This window comes from Thermobia domestica, chromosome 6, assembly GCF_964235325.1.
Source record: "Thermobia domestica chromosome 6, izTheDome1.hap1.1, whole genome shotgun sequence".
NCBI classification, from domain to species: domain Eukaryota; kingdom Metazoa; phylum Arthropoda; class Insecta; order Zygentoma; family Lepismatidae; genus Thermobia; species Thermobia domestica.
The window spans coordinates 97,870,617-97,887,893 of NC_137459.1; the positions used below are offsets into that span (position 1 = coordinate 97,870,617).

Consider the following 17,277-nt stretch of genomic DNA (forward strand, 5'->3'; position numbering starts at 1 on the left):
ATGACTTATGCTATGTATAAAAGATTTTTTTTTTAAGTTTAACGTCTCTTGCTTATGACACTGAGGCTAAAGGAAACAGATGAATAACGAAACTGAATGCTTGTGAAATTAAAATTTTCTGTTCTTCCTCCAGGAATCGAATCGGAGACGTGTCTATCATAGGTACACCAACTGGCCACCTGACTATTATTATAAAATAACCTAATTATTATGCATTTATTACCTGGATACTAAGCTGCACATAACCATTAAAATTTCTCCGATAAGAGCCATTATCACTTCCCATGATGTGAAGAAGACAGATTCTTAACAGTGGTTTGAACTAAGAATACATTCATAAACTCTATGTGTCTTGTAATATCTGGTTGTCTAAAAGTATTGAGCCTTGGAGGACAAAATTGAGAATGCGTTTATTGTGATTTGAAAATAACTTTATGATACCACGTATGCGAAATTTTGTTTGATTGTCTTTTGCCATCTTTCCGAAAACACCATAATTCCGTTAATAAAGAACTATGTTGTACGTAACGTAGGCTAGTTTTCACAGACCTAATTTGAAACTAACTTAATACCATCCAAAGTATTTTGTAGACTGAAACAAATAATAATCTGACGGTGGCAGGTTCGTGTTACACGGTGAACGCATTAAAATTTGTCAGTCAAGTTCTTTCAATTTCTGACAGGTCGTTAAAGATATATGCGGTCTGGCGTTGTGAAAGTGATATACGTCATCCTTTCCGTTGACCGGTTCCGGTTCCTTCTTTTGAATTACTAAGTGCACTCGCACTAATTATGAACAGTACAGGTTTGAATCTATTGTTCTACCTTGGGCAGCAGCTCATGATGCACGATGCCCTCCCAATCCCATCAAACGAACAGCATAATCTTCCGGGACGTCTCTGTGAGTTTCTCCACAGGCTACGGAGCTTCTCCTTGCTTCGACTATGATTCTTTCGCACATTGTCCTCGAACATTATCCACTTTTTATCACTCGTAATCAACTGCTTCAGAAACGTCTCGAACTCTTTGCATTTTAGTAGAAATTCACTTATAAAAAATAGTTTTAGTAAATGTTTCTTGAGTTAGATCATATGACACCCAAACGTAGGCTCAGATGGCTTTTTTTTTTTTTTTTTTTTTTTTTGTAGCCAACTTTCTCCAAATGGTCTCACATGGATCTTTGGGTCATGGGCTATGTCATGACTGCTTCCATCCCGGTCTTACTAGACTTTTGCCATAATATCATCCACTTTGATATTATTGCTGTGATTGGCCCCTTTCCCTACGATAAGTATCTTTGTCATCAAAATTTGAAGAACGAAAGCACCTGAATTATAATTTGGTTGTTGCTTTTGATAACGCATCTTGCCCATAAACAGCATAAATTTCTTCACGGGCTTGCGCAGCGTTTGTGCCTTCATATAATAAAAATTGAAAAAAAATATGGCGGTTTTGCGGAAAGCTCACTTATCTTTACGATGCAATGCCTTACGTCTGATTATAAGAATTTCAACAATTTTTGCACATCTACTAACTTTAACTATCAGTTATAAAATTATGGTAGGCCTGACCTGCTGCAACTATATATACAATTTGTTTCAAAATAACACCGACAACGTTTGGGAGCTGATTCCTGATACCAAGATAAGACAAAAAGTATAGACCAAGCTGGGTGCACATCTTTTCGGAGTTATAGGCTGCCGAAAACATGAGAAAAAGTGAATGCTAAAGGTTCGTAGCTCCAACATTGTAGGAACTACCGTAGTCGGATCAAGACTTCACTTAGGAACTAGTATGTGCCCTATCCAAATATCCAGGTTTCAGAATCCTGTGGTACTTCCGCAACAAGTTTTATAGAAATAGTTTGTGAGTACTTCAACTTATATGAACGTAGCCAAACTCCCTCTATAAAAATTATTGCGTGAGTATCTTAGGATTCTGAAACGTGTATTTTTGGATAGCGCACATGTTAGCTAGTAAGAGAAATCTTGACCCGACTACGGTAGGGCTCATAGTATTGGAGCTATGGAACTTTAAAGTGAATGTTAGCATGTTTTCAGCCGTCAATAACTCCGAAAGGAAGCATTTGTGCACCCAGGTGGTCTATATATTTTGTCTTATCTTGGTGTCAGGAATCACCTCCCAAACGTTGTCGGTGTTGTTTTGAAGCACCCTGCATATCATGAGATTTGAGGCACTAACGCCATCTCGTGCATAAAAGGCTCAAACTTTTTAGACTACCTGATATAACATTATTTATCTGTTGTATGCCTTTCTTTCTGCGTCCTAAATTGATATTAGTTTTGTAACTTTGAAGCTTTGGAGGTTTAAACTTAATAATATTAAATATAGTAGGAAAAAGTTAGTAAAAAAACTGAACATTTAAAAAAAATAATAGGGCTAATCAAAGTTACTTGGAAATTGTATTTTGTGTGTGTTCACTGTGTTCTTTACGAACTGAAAAGAATCAGTAAATAACACTGCACTGCAATAGCATTTTATTATTTACGATCTTTGAGCTCTGGCATTTTACTTAACACTATGTGTACTGTATGTAATTGCATCGTTCTGTCAGTAGATATAATTCGTGTATAGCGATTACAGTGTCAGCTTTGCGAAAGAAATAAATTTTCTTATGTCTGAAAACTACCTTGAAGGTCAATAACTTAGATTTCCTTACCACTAACATAAGGAAGACGTGACGTAAGTTTTGAAATTTGTGTTCAAGTATCTGTGTATGAAAAGATGTTACTGGGAATATACAGAGAAATCTCTGTCAAGCAATGCGCGAATGTAACCTTGAACTCTAGTTAGTTTCTGCTTTTTAAAGAACTTCGAACAAAGAAATCATGCTATGCCGAAACATAAGATGTGCTATGAACAGATATGCTACGATTGTTACTCAATGAATTATCGAGATCATGTGTGTATGTGTAAGTAGTAAAAGTTTTTCGTTGCAGTAACCGATTGTAATTAAATGTAATTTCTCCTTGATTGCTTGAGGAATATCAATATAAATACTATAAGAGGGGATTAAATTTTGTTCAAATTGCCTATGAGAAAGTGATCTTGCACTTGAACTATACAGTTTCCGAACAATAATACTTTGTGTTACATTACTATTTGATCATAATCGATAATCAAAGCGAGCAGTTACTCTTCTTACTCTTCTTATGACTTCTTTTCTGTGGAAATTGACGCTATGTTATTTTGTCCTTATTTCGAAGCCTTTAAGAGACTTTTTTCTAAACCATTATACAGAGACTATTTTCCAATCATCACACTCACCATTTATCCTCAGATACTTTGCCTGTGTTACACATTGTCCAATTAATTACAAAGAAATCTTCATATATTCTAATATATAAAAGCGTAAATGATCGTCTTGTGCAAGCTCGCCTCCACATTTCTTTCCGGTATTATATGGAAATTCGTAACGGCTATTGCGACACGGATGTAAGGGAAATTCCTGTTCACTCTATACGTTTGTATATAAACTTATGTGAGACTATAGATTTACTGAGTTCTTGATCTCGTGAGAAGTGAAATGGTATATGTAGTAGTAACTTACTCTGTAGACAATCGAGGTTCTGAAGAGCAAAACATATTTACTCTGAATTCCAGGTAATGATTTCGAATATTTCTTAAGATATAACTACTGCTATTGTTATTAGACATTATCTTCATATTAAGAAGCAACTGGGTCTACTGACGCGAATTTTGTTTGTGAAATTCGATTAGGCAATATTTTTCTCATTGGATAAGACATTCTTTTAATAAGCTAAAGTTGATATAGGGACCTAAAACTCTTTCACTTGGGACTTGGGATGAGTTCCGTTTTGCAGACATTTTACTGTACGTAATACATTTGATTGCGTTTGAGCTGTCAATTAGGTCAAGCATAAATGCAACCAACAATAACATTTGTAGAGGCGGAAATGTTACATATTATATTCAATATTCTCTCAGATCTTTCCCCCTTTTGGACCTGGCAACCGCACTGAGATCGCGGTAACTATCGTGACTGAAGTGCAAATTTAAAGAACACGCATAACGACATTCATAGGACTAAAAACAAACAATTCTTGCGTCATATATTAAGTCGCTGACGAGAATATGATGCATTTCACTTGTTCCACTCCTCGTTATGATTGAAGTTTTGTATTGGAGAGTGATGCAGGTAGGTCATTGGCACGAGTAGCTTGATCTTCTCGAGATGAACGGAAGGATTTCGATGAATGGAGAAATTCTTCTAATTAACCGAATGAATTGGAAGCTATTTACTCCTACACATTGTTGATTAGTTCTTATGGTTAGATGCGTGAGAAATCCCTCTCGCAAATGATTGTTGACGTTTGAGTTCGAACAAAACCAAGGTCGGGAGTACCTTACACAACCATGGGAAGGTTTGGCATTTGCGCATGAGCAAAACTAGACAGTTGATAGTAGACATTAAGTGCCTCAAGTTGTGTAGTGTTCCACGATCGGTGCTGGATGTAAGAAATCATCTTTCAAACTTTTTTGCAACGTGATTGACGGTAAGTGGACCCAAACAATTTGCAATAACAAGTAAAGAAAATAAAGACCCCCCCAAAATTCAATATTTCTTTACAAATATATGTCCTTATCATAGGACATTAAAAACCAATTAATATACTACCCGTAATCCCATTTTGTTAGTAGAGTAATTGACATCAATGAAAAATAACAATTGTCACTTTAATTAGAGATTGCAGTTAATACTTTTCCGAATCAACTTTCCCCTCGTGAAGTTATTTTGAAAACTGAGAAAACGTATTTTTATTACAAAATTAAAATTGTTCTTCGGAAATACAACATGACACTATTAAATTATATTTATTTTTCCTTTTCTTTCTTTTCTTTCTTTCTCTCTCTCGCTCTTCTTTTGTAACAGAATTGTAATTCAGTACTCCTTTACTTCTAATTAATAAATTGCCATTTAGATCAAATTTTAATTAAAAAAAATTAAAAAAATGTCGTTTAATAAATCTGTTCTCGTACAAAGAATTATATTTTATTGAAATCAATCGCTATTTCGAATTTAATTTATTTCGCGTCTAACAGTTGCGTGTTAAGAGGTTTTAAGCAACCACTTGTTTGAGAGACTCTTCCCCATGTTACCTCACCCTTTCCAAGTAGAATATTAGGACATAAATCAAGTTTATATTGAAGGTTTTGAACCAGTATTTTCCAATACTGAGAAAATCCCAGTAGAACACGAAATTCTATCTCATTCTTTTACTGACAGATGGGCAATAATTGGATGCTGAAATTTATAGTCAGTGTAACATGCTACTTCTATTCATAATTGTCCTTATATATATATATATATATATATATATATATATATATATATATATATATATATATATATATATATTTTCTCACAAAGCCATTGTTTTTTCCCTGTTCATACTTCTCAATAATAATAGACAATACCACGTCACGTGCTTGGGTAATAAAACACAATGTGTGCTCATACAATCACTTTGTTCTCCAGCTGATTGCTCATAGCGTCAGTGTGTCAAAAAGAAAGCAAAAGAAAGATGCATATTTCTACACTAATTTCCGCTACCGAACCATTTCCGAGTCTTAATATCAGCGAAAGGTAATTTGTACACAAAAGAAAAGAGGTAACCGCTTGACTACTTGAGAGCTTCAGTCTTGAAGAAATACATTAAATTCCAACGAGATAACTGTTGAGTTTATGCTTTTGAAGTACGTGAACATTTTTTTCAGGACAATACTAAGTACGGTTGATTTTTTAATGGACTCCAAGTGAAGTAAAGGGGTGGAAGGTTTTTACTGACTTTATAATTTGCTTTCCTGTCATAGCATAACCAAACTATTAGACATAAATAATTTAATATAGGGTAGGGGTATATGGGCGCAGAGGCTAAATTACTAATCGAATTCACCAGCCCGTAATGGTATAATTGTTAAATCAAACTTCTACTTCGTGGAGCACAGCACTCTGGAGCGAAGGTTTTGCAAGTTTGGACTTAGGTCACAGGAAATTAGCTCTGTGATGAACAAACCCTGTGATCTTGATTTCGTATCCTTTCACATTCTCATTCTATTATTTTTCGCCATTATTCCTTCATTTGCATTTTATCATTGGGTCACCCAGTTTAAAAGGATATAACCGAGAGGCAGCATGAGAGATAGATTTTGCTCATATATAAATAACATTTTGATCATTCCTCTGATTGTAGTCGTAAATAAGTAGTATCGTTGTTTATATCTATGATGCATGCCACTGACATATCAGTATGTTTAAAAGTTAACCTAAGAGGCAGCATTCACATCAACTCAGTGGCAGAGCTTTCACCTCTGGTGTATGAGGTCCTTGGTTCGATCCCAGCTCGCACCAAGTGAGCTTTGTAATGAACAAAGACCGTGTACGTGGGACTTCTCACGGTTCTCTCGTTTCCTTAAACTTTCTTCATTCCACCAATTCATTCATTTCTCATCATCACCGTCTTCTTTAGCCTATCCGGCATAACAGTGGAACGTAAAACTTAAAGATTTCATTTCATTCCATTCACATCAGGTAATACAGTAATATATATATATGGGTACAAATAAATAACTTAAGGTACTGTAAAATGCTTTTAAGACATGCTTCTTAAAATAAACTCCCGTTCTACTTTCCGAGCTTCGATAAATTTTGCGACAATGTACCTTGTTATTTTGAGGAACAAACTATCTCCATATAATGCAGTGTAGACCATATAAGGAGGTTGACTGATAGTTTGAGAGGCTATTATTTAATTTATTACTGCATGTTAGGTTAGGTGAAGGACAAGTATTTTCGCTTCACACCTGGTATGCTCTGGATTTGAATCCCGTACCTGGTCGTCTTCACGGTAGGTTTTCCAGAGTTTCTCCTCAATATAACAAGGCGATTGATGTGTTCGTATCTTAAAAGATAGGTCATGTTACCTACTGCTAATGGACTAAATCCGTTGGTTTTTTCTTCTTTTATATTAATTACTCTATACTTACAACTTGTTATTCACACAACTCCATGTATCGTCTAAATAACACATTGCGTATATTAGTAAATTAATTTGAACCTTTTCTTACAATAATATGAAACTCCTTAAATTCGGTTTTTATTACAACTAACAATACTGTGCTTTGTTGATGCGAGTGGTCCTCCCTCTCACTAATTTCAACCCCAAGCTATAGGAGCAAGTCTCAACTCTCAGACTAAACACACATTGTTTTATAAAAAATATGAGTGTGTTTAATAAATGTTCAGGAAGATGTATAAGATTAGGAAGAATGCGCTTCCTCATTATTTGCCCATTTCAACTGGAAGCAATTAACAAGATTGGGAATTCTCAGGAAAAAATAGCCGAAAGTTATCAAAGAATTTTTATTTAAATCTTCAGGAGGATTAAGTGAGTCCTCAAATTTGATTGACCTCAACTGCATAGGTGAGGATTATGTGAAAACTTCAACAAACACATACATCATGTTGTAGAGTCAAAATTGAATAATATTTAAAGGAGAACGATGACACAATGGTAGATAGCTTACTTGTGTTGCGTGGGGTCCCTGGTTCGAACCCCGGCCAAGTAAGTTCGTGATGAACAACATCGTGTCCGTGGGTTTCCTCCATTTCCTCCTACATCGTTATTCCACTAATTCTTCTATCATCGTTCATTTATTTTAATCATCTGTTTCTCTTAGCCTAAAGAGCATAGTCGTGGGACGTTCAACTGAAAGATTTCATTTAGAATAATATTTATGAAAGTTATCATAGAGCATATATATATATATATATATATATATATATATATATATAACTTGGAGGAGGGAAGAATATCACTCATTTGTTCACGACTGATTTTAAATCCAAGTAAGTGAGAGTTAACTGAAAGTTTAACTTCCAAGTAGTGAGAGTTTCGAAGATTGTGAAACTTCGAAAAACACGTTGACGTACCATATTCCATGAAAGTGTATTTTTGCTTTTTATTTTTACGATGGGGTCACATTTCTTCTTAATTGGAAAGAAGGAAAAGTAATTCATACCAAATTAAAGGGATAAATTTAGCGTTCATTCTTACTGATTTTACTCCGAGGCACTATGGATTATGGGGAAAGTCAGCGAAAATATACATAATATTGTACCAAAACCGAAGAGTTTTATATAAGTTACCGTGAAACTTTTAAAAAATCGAGAGAGAGAGGCAAATCCACTACTTTATTCTTTACCTCGAAAAAATGTAGGACATATTACGCCAAAATCGAACACTATTTAAAAAAAAAAAAAAACTCATCGAGAGACATACTTAAAAAAAAAATTAAGCCGAGGGAGGGAAACACCCTTTTATTCTTAGCAGATTTTAACCAAAAACTGTGGGAATAATTAGAATGTCATAAATAAAATATATACTAAGATTTGTCATAATCGAATAAATTTACTTTGTTTATATTGGAAAATTGTCTTGCATGCACATGTGTTAAATTGCAATGTTGGGTAATTTAATCCCTTTTTTACCCCCTTATACTGCCTTGATGGATTACAATTCCAAACAATAGGGTTATTTCTGCATATTGAAGGAAAGCATATACCAAATTTCGTTATAATCGGGTGAAGTTTACAGAAGTTATCGCTGAACAGGCGGACAGGCACAAATCCAATTCAGTCGAATGGTAAAAGCTTTGCTAACGCTCCTTCAATTAAGGACTTGGCCGTTACAAAAACAATTCGCGGGGACTTAATGACAATTGCGGTGTAGATTTATGTTGATTCTTTGGGTTTTAAAAGTACAATATACGCTAAAATATATGTGTGCAGAAATGTTAAGACGAACATTCCCTTGCCATACAAGGAATACATAAATGTGTCACAATATTTTGGGAACAGATTCCTCACATCAAAATAAGAGTTAAGTTCCAAAGTTGGGCGTCCGTTTGCAGCAAAATTTTTAAAATTTACAGGAAAGATATGGATAATTTGATCGTTTGTGTGCTTGATAATATATAAGAGTCTCGAAAAATCTGTTTATTTGTTATATATAAGCGGTTATAAACGTGGGACTATACGGCGAGCGGAGGGAACTACTTGGCGCAAGGTAACTGAACAGTTGCATTGTGGGAAAGAAACGAGCATTTATGTTATCAACATGGCGAATGTACAAGGACAATGAACTAACAGTTTTAACATTTATGAAGCAATACGTTGATAACGAGCAAAATCTTTTAAAAATTTGTGAAGAGCACGGATTAATGAACCTAATAACAAATTGCAGAAAATATGGAAAGGAGATAACAGCGAAGAAACCTGGCGAAAGCGAACGCCCAACTTCGGAATAAATGGCTAAAATAAGAAACAAAGTTCATATGGACCTGTGCTCGAAAGTGGATAGTTTCGGAGTTATAGCGTGCCTCAAACGTAAAATAAGTGAACTTTAAAAGTTCATAGCTCCACTACTATTGGACCTATCGTAGTCGGGTCAAGACATCACTGAGGAACTGGTATGTGAACTATCCAAATATCCATCTTTCAGAACCTCCGGTACTAGCACAATCATTTTTAGAGAGATTGTTTGGTAGTACTTGATCACTCTCCACCTACCTCTCTAAAAATTGGTGTGCAAGTGCTGGAACGTTCTTTAACATGGAAATTAGGATAGTTCACATAGCAGTTCCTCAGTGATGTCGTGACCCGACTACGATAGATCCCATAGTAGTGGGAGGGGGCCGCGGTGACTCAGTCGTAGAGCGTTCACCTCTGGTGCTTGGGGTCCCGGGTTCGATCCCAGCTACGGCCAAGTGAACTTTGTGGTGGACAAACACCGTGTGCGTGGGTTTTCTTGGGGTACTCCCGTTTCCTCCCACTTTCTTCATTCCACCATTTCATTCATTACTCATCATCACCGTCTCCTTTAGCCTAACCGGCATAACCGTGGGACGTAAAACTCAAAGATTTCATTTCATTTTCCCATAGTAGTGGAGCTATGAACTTTTAAACTATTTTTCCTAACATACATACTTTTACCTTATTGATTAACCACAACACGCGTAATGTAAGCGCTTAAAGCAATGTTTATATCATTCACGCAATTTGTTAAACACATCCTTGAACGAAGGTCTCGAAGACCCCTGCAAAAAGAGAGGGTTTTCTCGCTTAATGCAGGCACAATTTTTGGCTTGTTTTCACAGTTGAACATACTCTCCCTCAAGATTCTCTACAAGTATGCATTACGTGGTGTAAGGTCGGGGGAATAGGATGGGCATGGGAAGAGAAGGTTTTCCTGTAGAATGGCTAGAGATTCTCGAGCATTATGAGTCTCCCTCCCGTTGATACTAACCTTCTCGATGCAAAGTAAGTCAGTGATGAACACTCATTTCTGGTGCGAGAGGTCCCTAGTTTAGTCCCAGACCATGTGAATTTGTGGTGGACAATAATGTGTACGTGTTTTTTTTCTCGTGGTTCTGCTGTTTCCTCCAACATCTTCATTCAAAGTCAAACCAATTCTTTCATAATCACTCCCTATACTGATTCATTCATTTCCCTTAGCTTCTAATCCATATTCCCATTTCCCTTTCCCTTAGCCCATTTCCCTAGCCTAAATAAGCGGTCAAAGACGATACTACGCCATGGTTACAAAAGTTACCAAAAATTCTAGAAGGGTTAATGGGAAATACTCCCTGAATTTTTTAAGGCCATGGTTTCTAAATGTTGTTTCTTGTTCATAACATCAGAAGGAAGAGCTTCTTCAGCTGTTGACAAGAAATCGCTAAGGGAAGAGAAATAATCGTATTCTTTTTTTGTCTAGCGGCGGGACCAAACGTTTAGTTTCTTGATTGTTGCTTCAATCTTCTCTTGAGCCATAAATATTGTAACACTTTTGCTTTGAAGGCTTGTATTTAGGGAGTTTAGAAAACTGAAAATATCTTACATGTATGCTAGAATTGAGAGCCAAGTGAAATCTTTCAGACGGCAACTCAACTCAAATTTGGAGTCTAAGAGAAAGAACCTTACTTCATCGCGGAGGTCGAAAAGACGAGTCAAGACTCTTCCACAAGATAACCATCGAATTTCGGAATATAGCAAGAGGTATTGTTGATCACTCCCCATTTCATTTCACAGTGCATTGAATAATCGAGAGTTAAGAGGACGAGACGTTATATAATTCACAATTTTCACTGCATCGTCTAAAATACTTTTCATTTTGTATGGCATATCACGTGAAGCTAACGCTTCTCTCTGGATACTACAATGGGTCCTTTTCGCTAAGGGAGCAACCGATTGAATGTTCTTTATGTTTGACAGCCATTGCTCAAGCACCGTCTGTGCTATGCCAACACAACGTGGCCGTTCTATGTTAAGAATTTCGAACATAGCTTCTGCCGTTGTGTGAAGCTGAAGCTGTTTACAGAACAAAAGGTCTTCTTGTATGGTACTGTCGCGTTCATATCTGACAAAATCTAATAGATTTGGTTTATCAGAAACGTCCTTACTTTAGTCCAGTTGCAAAGTGAAATATTCACTGGACATTACTCGTGCTATTAACATGCCCTGTACATTTCCAGCCATTTCTTCGATTCTTCTTTTGATGGTATTGTTAGATAATGAAATTGAAGATAACTCGTTTGATATTTTTTTTTCAAATATTAGGCGAATCATCACTTTGACAGCTGGAAGAACCAACTCTTCACCAATTGTGTGAGATAGTCCTTTCTTCGCTGTTGAAGACCTGAATTGCAGAACATCCCAAGTCCACCGGAGTACTTTTGTGATTTCTTGACCCAAGTGATCATAATGTTTTGACTGGTCAATGTAAAGAAGTTTCGGCTAACCAAACGCCATAAAAAGTAAACTCTGCTAAAGCAGGTTATGTTTAAGAGGAAAAGGGTACAAAATACTTATTATTTTATCGAAGTGAGAATATGTGATTTTCTACAGCTCAACTTATCGTGCATGTGTATGTTTCACAGTCACTTTCGTAAAAGTTACCATATTTTAAACTTGGCACGAGTTTACCTACAGTCTTATAATATAAGCATATTATTTGACGTTGAAACCTATCAAGAATAAGATGATTTAATTGGTAAGATTTGGAAGTTTTCTCCCATATTTAAAATAATATGAAAATTTTCTGCTATAACTTTTGCAATAAAATATAAGGACAACGGCATTAAAGTTTCTCGCTCCAATTTCTTAAACTAAATTATGTTAACCTACAGTTATTGTGAAACGTCTATGTATGAAATATGGCTAAAATTATAACAGAAGATATCGACAGATATCTACAATAGATGAGAGCACAATTGTGGCTAATCGGTTAGCGTACGAGCCTTTGGCATCGGAGGCCCGGGTTTGTTTCTCAGCTGGGGTGGTTCGGATCCTACATTAAGCTGTAGATCCACGTCTCATATGGAATCGAAGCTAAAAGGTACGCTGAATCAAATCAAATCAAATCAACTGAAATCAAATCAAATCGAATCAAAATCTACAATCAAAGGGATCAATTTCTACGATTTTCAAATTTACGGTTTTATATATATTCATTGAAACGTGTTATTTCCTGTTAACTCAGTTTCTGGCGTGATCAAAGGATTTAAATCTAGGATTTAGATTTCCTGGCTTTGGGCTCTAAGGCCATGTTAGCCCGTCAAGTTTTTAAGGGATGACGTCCCTCGACGAGCACACTATCCGGAGAAAGGGAAGGAAGAAAGGATTCGGGAAGGAAGGAAGCAGCCTAGGACCTATAAGTTAGGTACCATTCCGCCATTTGCCTGGTGTGAATAAGGATAACCCAGGAAAACCTCATTCAGGATGGCTAGCCTGAGAAAGCGTTTTACACGTTTTCAACTGAGGGCCCCACCAGGAATCGAACCCGGCTACGCAGGGCCACGGCCGTGGTCGAAACGCAAATGCTACCTTCTTTATTAGGGCCTAATTTACAAGTAAGTGGAATTAAATTCACTTATCTTGACATTCTATCAGTCCCACAAATCAACACATCGGCGGTACCCACCAATAATAAATACTTATAGAAAAGAGATAATCCGAGCAATAAATACTTCATCTTCTTGTGAACCTGTTTCCTATTTTGCTATCTAAAATCCTATTAAACTTATCTTTTGTACGCTATGCATGTCTATCTAAAGCAAGGAAAGGACACTCATCCCAGTGTACCGCATACTTTCATTTGAGATTATCAATCATATTCGTTGTTTGGAGTTGAAATCGGTCAAGAATGAAAGGGTGGATTCTTATCTTCTTTTAATCAATATTTTTTTCTGTAAATTTTGTAGAAGAACTAATAAATTTTAAAGAAGCATAGTATGCGTGTGTGTTTACAATTGATATTAATGTTGAATTTACACTTTTGAGGAGTCCTAACGATAACTTTCCTAACGATAACTTTCTCAAAAAATTGAAGGATTTTAATGAAACAGGAGTCTTCTTTGTTTGAGACTTCTAAATGAGGAATTATTATTCCAAATTTAAAACCATGTTTTAGGGTATCTATCTATTAAAATGCTACAAAAGCTATAAAAACTCCAACCTCTAACTTTGGATTTCAAACCTTTGACATACGTTATTTTTTATTTCGAGTTTAACAAAGACAATATTTTAAAGTATGTGTACATTAAATAAATTATTATTTAAATACATCTTTTTTTTATAAAGTTTATGTTTTAAAGCTATTGTTCAAAGCCTTTGTATTTTAATAAGCCTTCTCCAAAATCAATGCAAATGAATTGTGCTGCATCTTTGGAGTTCTTTTAAACTATATGTTTCTGGCCAGTCCTTTCGACAATAAGATCTCGAAAATTACAGGCTCTAGAAAGATGACGCTTTCACAAACCGATTGCAAATTTTGCATAGATTGTCCAGTTCTAATAGAAAATCTAAAAAGCATGGCCATTATTTCTTTATTACATTTTTACGGGTACACTGTAAGTGTTGAAATTTAAAAAAAAACTAAAGTAGCATATCCTACACATTATGCATTACAACACCATATTGTTGTATATACGGGTTGAATATGTCTCAGGCGTTTGTTTCATGACCAAATAATACTGAAAAAGGATAACCTTTTCTCCAGTCTAAGATGAATCTATATTTTTGGAGTGTTTTGCCCAATGAATACCATATATAACTTACATTATAATTAATTATGTATGTAACGTATTTGCTTATTACATACTGCATGCAAGAAGAAAGAAAACACTGGTCATACATGAATTAGAAACTCCAACCGGAAGTAGGTTCAAATCTTGCAAACGGTGCGAGATATTGAGAAAAAATAATCGAAAAAATCTCCCTTTTATGATACCCCTTGCCGATTTTTTTAAAAATCAAGACGTCTTTCACTTGTGTCTGTAAAGGGACATGTACATATGTTGTGAGGAATGAGAAGGAGACTTATGCTCATATGCGAATGATGCGCTGTGTAGAGAGTGCGGGTTCAGCTAGTAATATTGACATTGTTGCAGGCCGAAATTACGGTGTTAGACAACCAGTAGAGAAGTTCCGTATGGCGGGTCAACGGACATTGCAGGCGCTTTGCTTAAATCCGAATGGCAAAACCTATTGCATGCTGGCAACTTCAAGGCCTGAAGAGACGGAATGGGGCGTACTGGGACGGATATAGATTTATTAGAAAAAATATTTCCAGTTAATATCGTATTACTTCTACAAATTTGCTACAAACTCACTTCAATATCTATACATAGCAATTCACTTCCTGTGCCAGTTTCCTATCCTTTACTTGTGTGAGTAAAAAGGCATGCACAGTGGCAAGGAGATTCATGGTCATAACAGAACGATGCGCTTAGAAAACAGCGCAGGTTAAGCTATTCATTCGTTAAAAAAATAAACATAAATCTTAGAAATGACTTATTGGTTGAGACTAATATTAGTCAAGGATAAAATGGTGAAAATCTTCAACCTAAAAAGATAAAAAGGAAGGAAAATAATCTCTCGTTCGGTTCTATAGTTCACAGAAATACTAGTTACAAATTAATAGAAGGAAGTTTTATATACAGGAAAAGAAGAATATATAGGGTGTTAATGAACTATACCAACAAACTTTAAGAGGTAATTCCTCACATAAAAATAAGAGAAAAAGTTCATATGGACCTATGGCAAAAAGTGCATAGTTTCAGAGCTAGGGCTGTCCAAAATCGTGAAAAAAACAAGTTTCAAGAGGCGTTATTTCAAATTCGAGAGACTGTGGATGATGATTCTTATCCGTGTAAAGGAAGTCACGCATACGCAATCTGAAAATTCATATTTCATTAATGTTCAATGGGTGTACAAAGTATTCCATACAGGATGAATTTCCCAGACATGCCATCAACCGAATTTTTAGATATGCTCTGACTTTATGATTGGTTTAAAGTAGGCAAACGATAAGCCTTGATAGCAGTGAACACAAAATCCTTTAGCGCCATGTCGGAAGTGTTAATGATCGTCAGCGGCACGGTCTCTTGTACTCGGGAAAACGCATGGTGCGATGTTTTTCTTTCACGCTTATAAGTGATGAAGACGTGAAATGTACCATGACGAAATCCTTATCATCACACGTTATTCTGAACACAAAGAAACATGGAGCTGCCGGTTTCTAACACTTCCGACTTTCCTCCGAAGCATTCGATGTCCATTGTTGTCAAGGTTTACCTCCTGCCTACTTTGGACCCTTCCTGAAATCAGGGTATATCTGAAAACTCTATTGAGAACATATCTGAGAATTACACCCTGTAGGGAATATCCTATACACTTATTGACAATTGATTAAATTTGCACCTTTGGATTGTGTATGCCTGGGTTCCTTTACGCTGATAAGGACCACCATTTACAATCTCTCGAATTCGAAATAGTACCCTTTGAAATTTGGCTTTTTCACAATTTTGGACAGCCCTTGCTCTGAAACTATGCACTTTTCGGTATAGGTCCATATGAATGTTTTCTTTTATTTTAATGTGAGGAACCACCTCTTAAACTTTGTCGGCATAGTTCATTAAAACCCTGTATAATGTTTATTGGTTAAAAGTAATATTTTATTCAAATGTACCAGTATATGTTCCTGGTGATGCTGAAGAAGATTGGGATGGAATAGATGGATTAAATAAACTGAATTAACAAAATAAGGTAGAACAGGAGAATAAATTACAAAGAAATTTGTATTTTAAGGAAAGGTGTTTCCATTCAGTAACGAAATTCAATATTTATATAAAATAAATAGTTAAGAAGGATATACACAGTGTAGTAGAAGAGACAGAGATGATAACTCTGACACACAATGACGATGCCAGATATAATTATTTTGGGGGACAATCAGAGGGGCAGATACATTTTTGGGGAGGGGACAACCATGTTTTGTATACCAAAATGACAATTTTATGTTATTTGAGCTACATTACAACACGTCTGGGAGGAAGCCGGGGATAGACGTAGCCATTAGAGAGGCGCCAATTCCTTCCCCATCCCCATTCTAGCGTCATCACTGCTAACACCAAAGCATAACGGAATCTGAAATTGAAGTTAGCATAATGTTACAAAGTTTGTGGAAAGTGCAAAAACGTACCATCAGAATAAATGTTAAAAGGAAAGGAATCTGTATTAATTGAGAAATTTAGTGGGTATAAATTGGAACATATGTTTAATTCTATTTAGATAGGTAGTGAAAATATAATGAGAAATAAAAGCAGATGTAGGAATGACAAGATAAACCTTTTGGAGGAAGAAAATCGTATTTTGTGGCCTGTTGAATAAAGAGTTACGGAAATGATCCATCACATATTTCGTGTCGAGTATTGTACAGTAGTTTACGGAGCGGAAACATGGACATTAAGAAAGACTAAAGTTAAACGACTGGTAGCAGATGAAACGTAAAGTCGATAATTTGCTAGATGGAACGTAAAACGAATGAGTTGTTTTAAAAAATGAGGAGACAAGGCAAACGCTACCAGTGGTTTTGAAAGAGGATGAGAAACTGATTAAGTCATTATTTGCGAAGAAATTATATTATTGAGACGTAAAAGAAAGTATGATACAACATAAACAGAAGAGGGAAGAAAAATATCACATTGTTGGACTTCATTAAAGAGGATTATTCTTACGTCAAAACGAAGAGATTAGCAGAACACGGAAACTTGTAAATTCCTAAGTAGTGGCTTACTAATGATATTACGTAATGATGATGATGATTATGATTATGACGGCTTTCCAGATATACATCTCTCTTTAAAAACAATTTTACTTTAATCCATAATTAGGAG

General features: G+C 35.7%; 1 protein-coding gene across 3 annotated transcripts in view; it reads left to right on the plus strand.

Annotated features, from left to right (window-relative positions):
• The window catches only part of LOC145688115 (solute carrier family 41 member 1), a 227,352-nt gene that overhangs the window by 101,024 nt on the left and 109,051 nt on the right, over positions 1-17,277 (plus strand). Inside the window, exon 1 of one of the 3 annotated variants that reach the window (XM_081761872.1) lies at positions 4,386-4,538. The exons of the other annotated variants lie outside the window; for them this stretch is intronic. The gene's annotated coding sequence lies outside the window, so the exon portion shown is untranslated. Of the gene's footprint in view, positions 1-4,385; positions 4,539-17,277 lie in introns of those variants that run through there. 3 annotated transcript variants of the gene reach the window in all.